The sequence below is a fragment of the Maylandia zebra genome, linkage group LG3 (assembly GCF_041146795.1).
Source record: "Maylandia zebra isolate NMK-2024a linkage group LG3, Mzebra_GT3a, whole genome shotgun sequence".
Lineage (NCBI taxonomy): Eukaryota > Metazoa > Chordata > Actinopteri > Cichliformes > Cichlidae > Maylandia > Maylandia zebra.
This window is the reverse complement of record NC_135169.1, coordinates 23,779,859-23,794,440: the sequence shown is the minus strand read 5'-3', so window position 1 is coordinate 23,794,440 and position 14,582 is coordinate 23,779,859. Positions and strand designations below refer to the sequence as shown.

At 47.0% G+C, this 14,582-nt stretch overlaps 1 protein-coding gene across 1 annotated transcript in view; it reads left to right on the top strand.

The window, feature by feature from the left end:
* Positions 1–14,582, top strand: part of LOC106675407 (uncharacterized) — a 65,355-nt gene that overhangs the window by 884 nt on the left and 49,889 nt on the right. The gene's annotated exons all lie outside the window — the stretch shown is intronic.

Sequence of the window (14,582 nt, the reverse complement as noted above, 5' to 3'; positions counted from 1 at the left end):
CTATATTATCATTGCATTTGATGGCTCACCTGGTCTTGCTCCACAATCGGTGTCCCCCTTATTCTCATGCAAAGCTCTGTAGTGCCTAAGCATGGATGAGGTGTTGTTGTTATAGCCCAGCTCCCTGGCACATAGAAAACACTTCACCTTGTACAAAAGTCAAGACAGCTCAACATAAATTGTATTGCACCATCAGTATCATGAAAATACATCTTCTGTAGAAATTTACATACCTTGTTGGGAGGAATAAGATCAAAATGTTCCCACACAGGGGAGGACATCCTCCTCTTCTTAGCCGGCTCCATTCTCTCCTGACTTTCTCTCCTCACTCTCATAAACCTCCAAACGGTCTCCAAACTCTCACTAACCGCAACTCTCCATCAAACACCCACATTTTTGAATGAAGTCTGAGGGGTTTATATCGCTGTCATATCTCGCGGCAAAGTTCGAACCACTTCATGAACCAGTCACGTGGTACAGCCGGGCAGCGAGGCTTCGGACGTCATCATTTTCAGCTCCTCCCATAAATGAAGCAAGCCTCGATACTAGAGCTGGGCGATATATCGAGTTTTTAAAAAATATCGATATATTTTTATACGAGATATAAGATGTGACCATATCCTTTATATCGATATAGTCTATGTTACGTTATAATTATACTTGCGGAGCCGCAAGTTTGCCTTTCTTTCGTCCACTTTCGTCTTTACGCAACGTTACTCGGCCTCGCCTCTCCTTCACTGAACACAACTCCCCCTCCTCCCCCATCGCTTCACCTGCAGGAAGCGACAAGATGGACACGGCAAATCTCCGTTAACGAGTTACTGCGCATCGCCCCGTGCGTGGGGCTGGACGGCGTCAACGTGTTAGCTAGCTAACCACGCTAACGAGCTAACCACGCTAACGCCATGCAGCCCAGAGGTGCTGCACGGACTAAAATCCTTTCATTTTCTCAAAAGTTGACAGCGCGCCTTATGTATGAATTCTGGTTGTGCTTGATGGCCGCGAACCGATTTTATGTGGAACACGGCGCTCAGCAATCTGTCAAAAAATGTTTTAGTACGACTTTGGTAAGCTACGGAGCTGCACCGCTTGATGGATTGTCGGAGCATTACGGCTGAGCCTCGCGGAGTGATACGTACTGTGCTTCAACGTAATATTACCTTACTGTGTATAAGGACCATAAATGGCACCTGTTAAGAGACGTGGTTGCGAAGCGGATTACAAACTCCAGGCTGTCAGTCACGCAGTACAAGTTGGGAACAGAACAGCTGTGAAATCTGTCTTTGTTATAGTGCTCGTCTTTTACTTTACATTTTGACTGCACATTTGTGAGCTTTTTGTTATGCACAAAAACAACATTGTTTTCTTTTATTTATGGAGCATTATTATTTAATAAATGCTCATAATTTATTTTTGAGTAAATTTTATGTACATCTGCTCTATGTTAATAAAAGTGCCTGTGTGACATCTGGGACACAGCTTTGACTAAGAACTCTCTTTTTGTTCTTACTTTATGGCTTTAAAAAAAGATATATCGAGATATATATCTTATATCGCCATCCAGCTAAAAAATATCGAGATATGAATTTTGGGTCATATCGCCCAGCCCTACTCGATACGCGCTTCGCGGAAACGCCCCCTCCATTACTCGACACACGCTCCGAAGCCTCGATACAGAACGTCCCATCACTAGTGGTGGTAGTTTGTAAGCGGGCCTGCAGGACGTTGCATTGCTCCTCGGTAGCTGCATACATTGCCTTGCCTTTTTGCCTCCTTGTGGCTGGACTGGTGGATTATGGTCTCGCCTCATATCTCACTGCTGCACGGATTTTGCGCAATCCGACTTAACTCAGTGGCATGACTGTCGTTATCCCACGTATCCCCGCAGCCACAGTTTTCCTTTATTTTCATTGCAAGCTAGTTAGGTGGGAAAACCCACGGGAACAGCCATACTACACTATGTGACTGCATTAGTATTATAATTATTTGGTATATAGCTTATTTCAGGGAGAATCATATAGCTTATTTCAGGGAGAATCATACCTTATTTCCCCCCTTTGCCATGCTTCCTTGTGTGGACGCTTCACCTCTTTGCTCTTGAATGCTTTGCTTCTTATATTGATTTTTATTGATTTTTATGCTGATTTTTTCCCTTTTTTCCGTGTGAGCTTACCTGCGATAACTTCTGGACACTTGTAGATCATTAGGACTAGAGTGTTCTTAACAGAAACAGCAACATTTTATGGTTACCTTATCCTCAGCGCTCCGTGTGTCTGTGGCCTAGACACAGCTGAAGCCTGATTACAGCGTCTGGGCACCGAGCAGCCTCAATAGCCTGGAAAGGTGCTAACCGCTAGGCTAACTAGCAACAAGATGCCTTCCCTCTCCACAGATGACTACCACAGCCTCCTGCAGAAGATTGCAGTACTGGAGACAAAAATTCATCGCTTAGAAGTAAACGTGGAGGTAAATGGACTGTGTGGAAATGAAACAACCTTGCCTTTGATTCAAAACAATGGCGATGAGCAAGCTAGTACACAGCTAAGGAGCACAGATAACATGACCAAGAAAGTAGACTCTGTGCATTATTATAAATCCTCAAGTGATAATCCCCCCTTAGACTGTCTTGGTACAAAACCAAGACATAAATCATGTCTCCTGGAAGGGGGAGGACGTATCACAGGCAGGGCACAGCGAGCTGAAATCTCTGAAACCGACTGGCCTTCACTTCCTACGAGACAGAGAAGCTCTTCTACCCCTGTATACGGGAGGAAACAGGACTGGACAACCGTGAATAGGAAGGTTAACAACAAACCTCCAAAACAACTGAATGTGAAACTGCAAAACAGATTTGCTCCACTATCAAAGGACCCTGGATCTATATCGGACAACCATCCATCTAAAAGCAGCGAAATAAGGTCTGAAAATCTGTTGAAAAGTGAAAGGCCACAGGGAAAGCTAAAGGCTAGGCCTGAAACTGATTGTGGGTGACTCTGCCGTAAAGGATGTACAAAGGATGTGCGGTAAGAACACTAAAGTCCTCTGCTTTCCTAACGATATGGTCAACAACCTGAAGGAGAGAATTCTTCAAATTGCAGATGAATATCCAACTGTGACAAACATTGTTCTGCATACAGGGTCAAACGATGTGTCCAAACAACAGTCGGAGGTTCTGAAACGGGACTTTACTGGATTATTAAATACTGTAAACTCTCTGAATGCAGCTGTATTCATCAGTGGACCTGTACCGCCGGTCAGAGGAGGAGACGAGAGATTCAGCAGGTTGTTTACACTGAATAAATGGCTTATATCAGCATGTGCTGACCACTCAGTGCATTTTATCGACAACTTTAATATTTTTTGGGAACGCAGGCATCTGTTCAAAGCAAATGGATTTAATTTTAACAAGTCAGGGGTGAAACTGTTCACCTCCAACTTGTTTTATTCCATACGTCATCCATCCGTGCTTGGTGCCAAGGCTGAGATAAACGAGGAGTTATCTCATAAAGAGGAACAAACAGTACTCCAAGAACAGACAAAGCCCAGCAGAAACCTTGAGGAGGAGCTCCATTTGCCCCCACCCGGGAAGAGCCTCAGAAAGGAGAGACATCCATGGCATCTGAGGAAGAGCCTCAGAAAGGAGAGACATCTAAGGCAAGAAGAGGGGTCCCTATTTGCCTCCAACTCTCTCAACAACACCAACGACCAGGACAAGGGACCATGACCTTCCCCAGTCCCCCAAACCCCTGACAGGCCATCACCCTCCTCCCCCTCCCTTTCTCCCTCCTCCCCACACCTGAAATTCACTGAGGAGATGATGGAGCAGGTCAATGCTGGGCTCAGATCTACCCCCCGTCCCAATCCCTTTTTGTCCCCCATAAACCCCCCACCAGAGCGGCCAAAGGTTCGCCATCGAGCCCCACCCTCAACAGAGCAATCGAAGTCACATTGCCCAGCCTCGCCCCCCTTAGTTCCTCTTCATGCCCTGTCTCCGCAGTCTGATATGTGATATGTGAAGGGTCCGGGCTGTGAGGATTATGGCAGTGATGACTTTTCCCAGGAGAAGCTGGGACCCTGTTTACTAGAAGGTTTTAAAATTTCTGTACTTTTAGGTGACAGGAGACATGTGGCCTGGTCAAAACACAGAGAGCTGCACTCTAAAAGATCTTTAAACATAGTAAACATACCTTGTGTGCCACAGACTGCTCCCAAACATGAGGGGACAAGTAATACCTCTAAAACACTTAAGTTGGCTTTATTAAACATTAGATCTCTAGCTGGGAAAACATTTTTAATTAATGATTTAATCACTGAGCACAGCCTTGATTTTATGTTTTTAACTGAAACTTGGTTGGACCAAAGTAACAGTGGAGCTGTTCTCATCGAGACGACCCCTCCTAACTACAGTTTTATCAGTGAGGTCAGGGCGAGCAGGAGAGGAGGAGGGGTTGCTGTCTTATTTAATGAATCATTTCAATGTAAGCAGCTATCTCCTGGAAGTTTTCAGTCTTTTGAATATGTGGCTTTACAGCTGAAGGCCCCATCCAAAGTTGTGTTTCTTAATGTTTACAGGCCTCCCAAATACTGCACAGACTTTTTTAATGACCTCAGTGAACTGCTGTCTGTGATCTGTGTTGATTTTGACTGTGTAATTATTGCTGGGGATTTTAACATTCATGTGGACAACCCTCAGGACAAAGGGACTAAAGACCTGAGTAACACTCTGGGCAACTTTGGGCTGACTCAGCATGTAACAGAGGCCACACATAATAGAGGACACACTCTTGACCTACTGATCTCCAAAGGCCTGAGCATTTCAAAGGTTACTGTGTCTGATGTGGGCCTGTCTGATCATTACTGTGTTTTCTTTGAAAGTAAAATCTCAGCCCACACAAATATATCAACAACAGTGATCACAAAACGGTGTATAACTGAACACAGTAGTGCAATTTTTAACCAGGTCTTCCCATTAAAACCTGACCTGCCCAGAGGGTCAGTCAATGAGCTCGTCAATAGCTTCAATGCTAACATGTTAAATGTAATGGACACTATTGCTCCCATTAAGGTGAAGGTTATCTCTGGAAGGAAAAAGTCTCCATGGAGAAACTCCACACTGGTGAAAAATGAAAAAAGAGAGTGTAGGAAAGCTGAGCGCAGATGGAGAAAAACAAACCTCCAGGTTCATTATGACATTTATAAAGAGAAACTTCACAATTATAATTTACAACTGAGGAATGCAAGGAGGTCCTACTTCTCTGACATCATCACTAAAAACAGCCATAATGCTCGGGTCTTATTTTCTACAGTTGACAGGCTAACAAACCCTCCTGTGTCAGTGGTAGCTGAACTTCATTCGACCATGGCCTGCAATGACTTTGCCAAATTCTTCACTGAAAAAATCCAAAAAATTAGACAAGCAATTGGTACATCAACAGCAGATCCAGGATATGTACTGTGTCCACCAAAAAACTGTTTAAACACCATGAAACAGTTTCAACCTATTAACAGCAAAGACCTGGAGGACATCTTAGGTCAACTGAACTCCTCCTCCTGCTGTTTAGATGTCCTGCCAACAAGTTTTTTCAAAAAGGTCTCAAAGACTTTAGAGTCAGACCTGTTACAGATCGTCAACTTTTCTTTATTATCAGGTGTGTTTCCAGAATCACTAAAAACTGCTGTAATCAAACCTATACTGAAAAAGGACAATCTTGACAAGACACAAATGAACAACTACAGGCCGATCTCAAATCTCCCGTTTTTAAGTAAGATCATTGAAAAAGCAGTTTCCCAACAGCTCAGTTACTTCTTAAAACAGAATAATTGCTACGATGCCTTCCAGTCAGGTTTTAGACAGAACCACAGCACTGAAACCGCTCTGACCAAAGTGTTTAATGACATATGTCTGAATACAGACAGTGGAAAAATGTCAGTCCTAGTTTTACTGGATCTCAGTGCAGCATTTGATACAGTTGACCACAACATATTACTCAAACGACTGGAGAACTGGACAGGTCTTTCAGGAACTGTACTAAACTGGTTCAAAACATACGTAGAAAACAGGAAATACTTTGTATCAATAGGTAACTTCACATCTGAGCAGACAAGTATCACATGTGGAGTTCCCCAAGGTTCCATCTTGGGACCCCTTCTGTTTAACATCTACATGCTCCCACTGGCACAGATTATAAACAACAACAAAATAAACTATCACAGCTATGCAGATGACACACAAATATATATCACAATGTCACCAGGAGACCGAGGCCCTGTACAGGCTCTTGGTAAATGCATTGAGGAAATCAATGACTGGTTGTGCCACAATTTTCTCCAGCTAAACAAAAACAAAACTGAGGTAATAGTCTTTGGCGCCAAAGAAAAACGATTACAGGTCACCAGAGAACTTCAATCTATACATCTAAAAACCACAAACCAGGCGAGAAATTTGGGTGTAGTGATGGATGCAGACCTAAACTTAGAAAAACACATTAAGACAATAACAAAGTCAGCTTACTATCACCTCAAGAATATATCAAGGATAAAAGATCTGATGTCTCAACAGGACCTGGAAAAACTAGTCCATGCATTCATCTTTAGTAGGCTTGATTACTGTAACAGCATCTTTACAGGTCTACCTAAAAAATCAGTCAGACAACTACAGCTCATTCAGAACTGTGCTGCTCGAGTCCTCACTAAGACCAAAAAAGTGGACCACATCAGTCCAGCTCTGAGGTCCTTACACTGGCTGCCTGTCCGTCAGAGGATAGACTTTAAAGTTCTGATGCTGGCCTATAAAGCTCTGAATGGTTTAGGACCAAAATACATCAATGACCTCCTGACCCAGTATGAACCATCCAGATCCCTCAGGTCATCTGGATCCGGTCTTTTATCAGTTCCCAGAGTCAGAACCAGACACGGAGAAGCTGCATTCAGCTTTTATGCTCCTTATATCTGGAACAAACTCCCAGAAAGCCTCAGATCTATGGAACGCCAGGACTGCCATAATGAATTAATTAAATACACCATTAAATAATTAATTAAATGTGGCAATAATTAATTAAAATTGGAATTAATTAATTAAATAAATAGTTATGATATATGTAATTAATTAATTATTGACACATTTAATTAATTATTTATGTATTTCACGTTTTAATTAATTATTGACACATTTAATTAATTAATTATTGACATATTTAATTAATTATTTATGTATTTCACATTTTAATTAATTATTGACACATTTAATTAATTATTGACACATTTAATTAATTATTTAATGATATATTTATTTATTTCATTTTGGCAGTCTTGGCGCCTGGCTCTCATCATGAAATAATTTTATCTGTCAGCCTCACCCATCAAACTCAGGGGGCGGGGTTAACGCTGATCGAGTCAAAACCATTGCTTTGGCCTGGTGGCCATTGTTTCTAGCACACAACAACCGGCATGTGGAAGCTAACAGAACTGAGCTTTGAAAAACCCTGTTTGTGTGTTACCAAATACCGTTTTAATATTTTTTTAGCCGAGAATGTAGTGGTTTAATCTTCATGTGTCTGGTCGGTTTGTCAAGATACTGTCATGGTCCTGGGCCATGTTGGCCCAGTGTTCTTAGTTTCCTTGTATGTTTGTATTTTGTTCCTTGCTTAGGCCATGTTTTCTGAGTTGCCCTGTTGTGTTGTTCCCTAAGTGTTCTCCCCGTGCTCTCTCTTCCCCCTGTGTGCCCTCTATGTATTTATGAGCCCTCGTCCCCTTTCGTGTTTATTCCGTGTCTCCCCTGCCTGTTACGTTGGTGTTCTACTCGTGCTCTCTCTCCTCCTGTCTGAACCTCTGTACTTCCTGTTTCACCTCTCCCGTCAGTGTTCAGTTCACCCCGCCCTGTCTCGTTATGATTATCAGTGTCACCTGTGTTCCCCGTGTGTTCCCACTTCCCTCGTTAACCCTCTGTGTATTTCTGTCTGCGTCTCCCTCTGTTCAGCGTGACGTCGTCCCTCATGTTGTGTGGATCTCCCTGTGTCTCTCTGCGTATGTTAGTTTACTTTTCCCAGTTTAGTTTTGTATTTCCTATGTTCTGCCATTCCAGCATTAAAGCTGTGATTTTGAGTTCATCCCCGTGTCTGTGAGTTTTGCGTTTGGGTCCTCCTCCTGCCTGCCACACAGCCGAGCCTTGACAGTACGACGTCACCAGTAATGGACCCAGCAACTCACAACCCCTCCGCTGAGCTCCGGGAGGATTTGATCTATACGGTGGAGTACCACTGTCAGGAGTGGGAGGCGCTGCCAGGAGACGAACACCGGGAGGTCGTAGCTGCCCGTCTACAGCGGATGGTGTCCGGACTCCCGTGGCTGTTCGGCGCGCTGCACCCCCACATCCGGGACTTCCTTGTTTCCACCGTAGGCGTCCGCCCGGAGCTGCCTCTCCAGTGTGAGGGGTCGGAGGACGTTCAGCCCGGTCCGCTGGAGGATTCGCGGCCCGGCTCATCTCCTCCCCCCTCTCGGCGAAAACGGCGCTCACGCCGCCGCCGCCCTAACGTTTCTGAGCAAACTCCGGTGGTGAGTGACACTAACTGTTTCTTCCATACCACTTCCAAGTCGGACCAACTCGGACAATATTCTGCTCCTGAGTCCGCTGTTTTTCAGGTCCGTAACACATCAGAAACGAATAGCGAGTTTGAATATGACTGTGTTTCCAGGGCTCATAATGTTTCTAAGTTCACCTCCGCACCTTTTAAGCACGAGACTGAGTTCATTACCCCCCCAGAGACTGCTGTTCATGCTGAATTAAAGAATCCTGGCACTGTAAGCTCCATGCGCGTCATCCCAGAGGCCATTAACTCCGTGTCTGGTAATTCTGGGTCGGTTAATCCTGAACCTGCATTGCCTACCCTCACGCCCATGTTTCAGTGTGACTATTTTTCCTGTGCTCCTCCCAGGTCAGCAGCAATTAACACACAGACTGATAATCTCACCTTAGAGAAGCAAAAGACTATTGTTGAGCTGCATACTCATGAACAACACCGTGAAGTTAACAGTTCTGAGGTCCCTGTACCTGCTGAGTATAAGACTGTGAATGGTGTTTCTTCACTCCTGGACTATGCTGCTCTCCAACCTATATATTTAGAAACCGTTTGTGTGAATGCTCCTGTGTCCGCAACGGATCCCTTTGTGCTCGGTATTACTGACTCTGCTAAACCTGGATCTTCCTGTGCTGTGACTGTTTTAGAGACTGCTACTCCTAACATGGACAGCTTAAGGCCTACAGAGTTGCCAGGAGTGACTCGCCATGAATCTCTGTTAGCCGCCCGGCCCGAAGCTCAGTCGCCACCTCCACCACATTCAGCCTCGCTTCCCATAGCACAGTCACATCCACAGTCTGACTTACTACAAACCTTATTTCAATCCTTAGCCCAGTCAATAGCTCAGTTGGTAGAGGAATCATCGGCCTTATCGTCAGCTCGGTTTCCAACTTTACAACCATCACTGCAGTATCCAGTGTCCCCAGTGCAGTCTCCAGTGTCCCCAGTGCAGTCTCCAGTGTCCCCAGTGCAGTCTCCAGTGTCCCCAGTGCAGTCACCTGCAGCCCTGCTTTCCCCAGTGCAGTCTCCAGTGTCCCCAGTGCAGCCTCCTTTAGCACAGTCACCCACTCAACCACCAGCACCACAACCGTCACCACCTACTCCACTCTCACCACCACCGTTACAACAGACATCAGTTCAGTCCCCTGTGCCAGTGCAGACGCCCTCAGTTCAGTCTCCCGTGCAGTTATCTACTTCACCACCGTCAGTAGCTCAGCTCCCACTCTCACCCGTGTCTCCAGCAGCTCAGCTCCCGCTCTCACCCGTGTCTCCAGTAACTCAGTTAGCTGCCCAGCAGCCACTCTCCGCTCAGTCTCCTGTGTCGCCAGTTTTGCTCATTCACTCCATGCAGAGAGGTAACTGGATTTCTACTCAGGGTACTTTCCATGGTTTAGCCGCCGTTGGCACAGTTTGCCACTCCAGGGCTTCCCCAGAGGCTAGGTCTCAGTCACCAGCTGATTCTGGACCCCTGAAGTTTAAGCAGCCCCCTAAGAACTGCACCATGTTCGCATTGCCTGGGCAGAGTCAGTGCTCAGTGCAGCGCCAGTTGTCCTCATGTCGGCCGAAGGACTTCATGCCTGTTGGCGTTGTTTTGGCCTCCGCTGGAGGGTCCGAGGGGCCCGTTCAGCCTCCCGTCTCCGCTGGAGGGTCCGAGGGGCCCGTTCAGCCTCCCGTCTCCGCTGGAGGGTCCGAGGGGCCCGTTCAGCCTCCCGTCTCCGCTGGAGGGTCCGAGGGGCCCGTTCAGCCTCCTGTCTCCGCTGGAGGGTCCGAGGGGCCCGTTCAGCCTCACGCCGCATCGGCTGGAGGGCCCGAGGAGCCTGTCCAGCCGCCATCTGCAACCGCCTCGTCGTCGCCTGGTCCAGCTGCATCCGCGACCGCCTCGTCGTCGCCTGGTCCAGCTGCATCCGCGACCGCCTCGTCGTCGCCTGGGCCAGCCGCATCCGAGTCTTCGTCATCGCCTGGGCCAGCCGCATCCGAGTCTTCGTCATCGCCTGGGCCAGCCGCATCCGAGTCTTCGTCATCGCCTGGGCCAGCCTCTGCCTGTGCTTCTGCTACGCCTGGTCCAGTCTCAGCCTGTGCTTCTGCTACGCCTGGTCCAGTCTCAGCCTGTGCTTCTGCTACGCCTGGTCCAGTCTCAGCCTCTGCTTCTGCTACGTCTGGCCCGGCCTCAGAGCCTTCGTCTGCTGCAGCCTCCTCCGAGCCTTCGTCCTCGTCTGGCCCGGCCTCCTCAGAGCCTTCGTCTGCTGCAGCCTCCTCAGAGCCTTCGTCTGCTGCAGCCTCCTCAGAGCCTTCGTCTGCTGCAGCCTCCTCAGAGCCTTCGTCTGCTGCAGCCTCAGCCTGTGCTTCGCCTGGTCCCGTCTCGACTGGTCCTGTGCCCACCGGGCCTCGGCCAGTACGCCTGACACTGGAGAGCCGCCGCCGCTGCCTTCCGCGCGGCCGGCCCCCTGAACTGCACCGTCATCGCCTGGGTGGCCGCCGTCGCCTTCCGCACGGCCGGCCCCCGGACCCTCTTCTCCTGGGTGGCCGCCGTCGCCTTCCGCACGGTCGGCCCCCGGACCAGCGCTGTCATCGTCGCCGCCACCTCCCGCGCGGTCGGCCTCCTGAACTGCTCCGTCGTCTCCTTCACCGCCGCCGTTGCCTTGCGCACGGCCGGCCTCCTGAACTGTTTCCGCGTCTCCGCCGTTGCCTTGCGCACGGCCGGCCTCCTGAACTGTTTCCGCGTCGCCGCCGTTGCCTTGCGCACGGCCGGCCTCCTGAACTGTTTCCGCGTCTCCGCCGTTGCCTTCCGCACGGTCGGCCCCCTGAACTGCTCTGTGTTTGGGTTGTTTTCTTGGGCTCCGGTGTTTGCTGTGCTCTTCTTTTGTTTTCTGTTCCGAGCCCTCCGTCCTGGGCCCCCGCCGCCCGCCCTGGGTTGTTTTCTGTTTGGTTTTGTTTTTCTGTGTTTGGGCTGTCTGGAGCCAGCCCTTGAGGGGGGGGGGTACTGTCATGGTCCTGGGCCATGTTGGCCCAGTGTTCTTAGTTTCCTTGTATGTTTGTATTTTGTTCCTTGCTTAGGCCATGTTTTCTGAGTTGCCCTGTTGTGTTGTTCCCTAAGTGTTCTCCCCGTGCTCTCTCTTCCCCCTGTGTGCCCTCTATGTATTTATGAGCCCTCGTCCCCTTTCGTGTTTATTCCGTGTCTCCCCTGCCTGTTACGTTGGTGTTCTACTCGTGCTCTCTCTCCTCCTGTCTGAACCTCTGTACTTCCTGTTTCACCTCTCCCGTCAGTGTTCAGTTCACCCCGCCCTGTCTCGTTATGATTATCAGTGTCACCTGTGTTCCCCGTGTGTTCCCACTTCCCTCGTTAACCCTCTGTGTATTTCTGTCTGCGTCTCCCTCTGTTCAGCGTGACGTCGTCCCTCATGTTGTGTGGATCTCCCTGTGTCTCTCTGCGTATGTTAGTTTACTTTTCCCAGTTTAGTTTTGTATTTCCTATGTTCTGCCATTCCAGCATTAAAGCTGTGATTTTGAGTTCATCCCCGTGTCTGTGAGTTTTGCGTTTGGGTCCTCCTCCTGCCTGCCACACAGCCGAGCCTTGACAGATACAGCCTCTTTGCAAAAGTGTTTCGATGATTTCGGAGATGTCGTCCCAGTCTCACGGCAAAGCGTGGGATAGACCCGCTCGCCTCGCAAGCAATCCCACCGACAAAGCGCAGGCCCCGGTACACAGCTGTAGTAACCCCCGCTGACTTCTTTTACTGAGGTTATATTTATCGGTGTTTTATTTCCTGATGTTCTTATGTGTCCTACGTGTTTCAGTCGCCAATTCTGAATTATAACTAACATTAAAAACATGTTTAAGGAGGAGAGAGAGCAAATAAATCTGTTTAACATCTGATCTTTGGGTTTTTGTTCAGTAATCAGCGTGACCTGTGTATAAACACATAAAAGAGATAACGTTGGTGTTTCCGTCATGTAGTAACTGCTGGCTTTAACTGTACAAAGGTTGTTCGACACTATGAAACACATACAGACTTCATGATGTTCGGCTAATATTTTTATTGTGAATATTAATCATGCTGACCTCGCTCTGTACACCACGCAGCGAGGTCAGCATATCCACGATATCCTCAGCTCCATGAGTTAACACAAAGTTTCCCAGCTGACTATCTAACTGCCAACTATTCCAGAGACGTGAAAATATATAGCATAAAGAAAAGTGTAAGAGACTCAGCAGCAGATTAGAATAACAGTTATACATTTAATAAATCACCAAATGAATCCAAGAAACGAGCAAACCTGTTCCGACAATTTGAGTTTGTATTCCCTCAGCTGCAGACTCGCTGCTGTTTAAATGTTTGAAAAGGAAGATTAGATATAAACAAACGTCAAACGTAGACTCAGTCTGCCTTCACATTTGATATGAGGCCAGCACGTATAGTGGCCTCAGCAGGCTATTACTGAAATACACATGCTATATCATAAACTATGATATAAACAGGGAGGTCCTATTAACATGTTTAGTTTTAAAGGACACCTTCCTGCCTTTAGTATCATTCATGAGCAGTATTCGTTTTCTTCTAACATCCAGAAGTCTGCACAATGTGTTTCATAGTTTGTAACAAGCCTTTGACAGGTAAACATAACATGACCGAAAAAGCAAAAAAAAAAAAAAAAAAAAAAAAGAGAGAGAGAGAGAGAGAGAGTGTTGACATAAGAAGAGAAAATGCTCTCAATTATGGAGACAGGCAAATGGTTCATTTATGTTTGATGCGTGTTTATTCCTCCCTAAATATCGTCGGTGAAGTTTGCCATGCACGTCAGATTTTCCTGCGCATTTTTATACGTCTGCCAACAGAGAGAGAAAAAAAATCACATTCTAACAGACAGCTGGTGCTTAGAATACAGTTGAAGAACTATTAAAAAACAGATGATATTTAGATGATAGTTCAGTCTAACACATGTGCCAGTGAACCATTAAACGTCTGTGAAACTATGCAGTTATGAAACGTAACTTTAACCTCAGCCAAACTGATTTGCTCAGTTGTAAATAAAACAGCGAAGTAAACGTGACCCGACAGACAGAACCTGAGTGAATGAAGTCCAGCGTTTAACCACTGAGAGCTAAAACTCAGCTGAGGTTTGAAAGCTGTGTGCTGGTGATTGGACATCAGCCGCTGATAAAGCTGGCTCGCCTATAAAGTGCTCTGTAAGGAAACGAGCTCCAGCAGCTCTGCGCTCGGGGAAAATACTATATTTACTTATCTTGTGCAGAAAAATGCGCTGACATTGCGTTATATCGAGCACCGGCTGCCCAGTTAAACTGTGACTATCACCAGGTAACTAGGCGTGTTTCTTGAATTAACAGCAGGTGTTAAACAGCTGACAGATGAGGAGGAGGATGCATGCAGGTAAACTGAGGGTCTGTTGAGCTGATCGCTGGTTTTGTGAGAAAAATGTCAGCTCGTTCTTTATGTTACAGAAGCACAGAGACACAAGACCAGGCGGAAAGAGACGATCGTTCGGTGAAAATGAGAATCTGCGAATGCAACATGTGGAACACGGAGAGTGGAATATGTAAACAAACCGGTTAATGTACCCCCTCGGTGCACTCTGCATGCTAACTGTTAGCAGAGCTAGTGAAATCTCTGAAAACATCTGAGCACTTTTGCAAGCATGTTCTATGTTGACAACCTGACCAGACATACGGCGCGACATTCGCGGCTAAAACACTGTTAAAAGTGTAGCTGGTGACAGAAAAACGGGGTATTTTAAAACTACACCACCACCATTGCTGCCTGTGATTTGATCTGCATTCTGGGATACCTGGCTGCCCCAAGTCTACACAAGCAATCGATTATCTAGGATCGACCTGTTTTGACTTACTTTGCACGGCAACCAATCAAATGTTAGAGAAGCTGCATGGGCAGCGTTAACCCCGCCCCCTGAGTTTGATGGGTGAGGCTGACAGATAAAATTATTTCATGACGAGAGCCAGGCGCCAGGACTGCCAAAATGAAATAAATAAATATA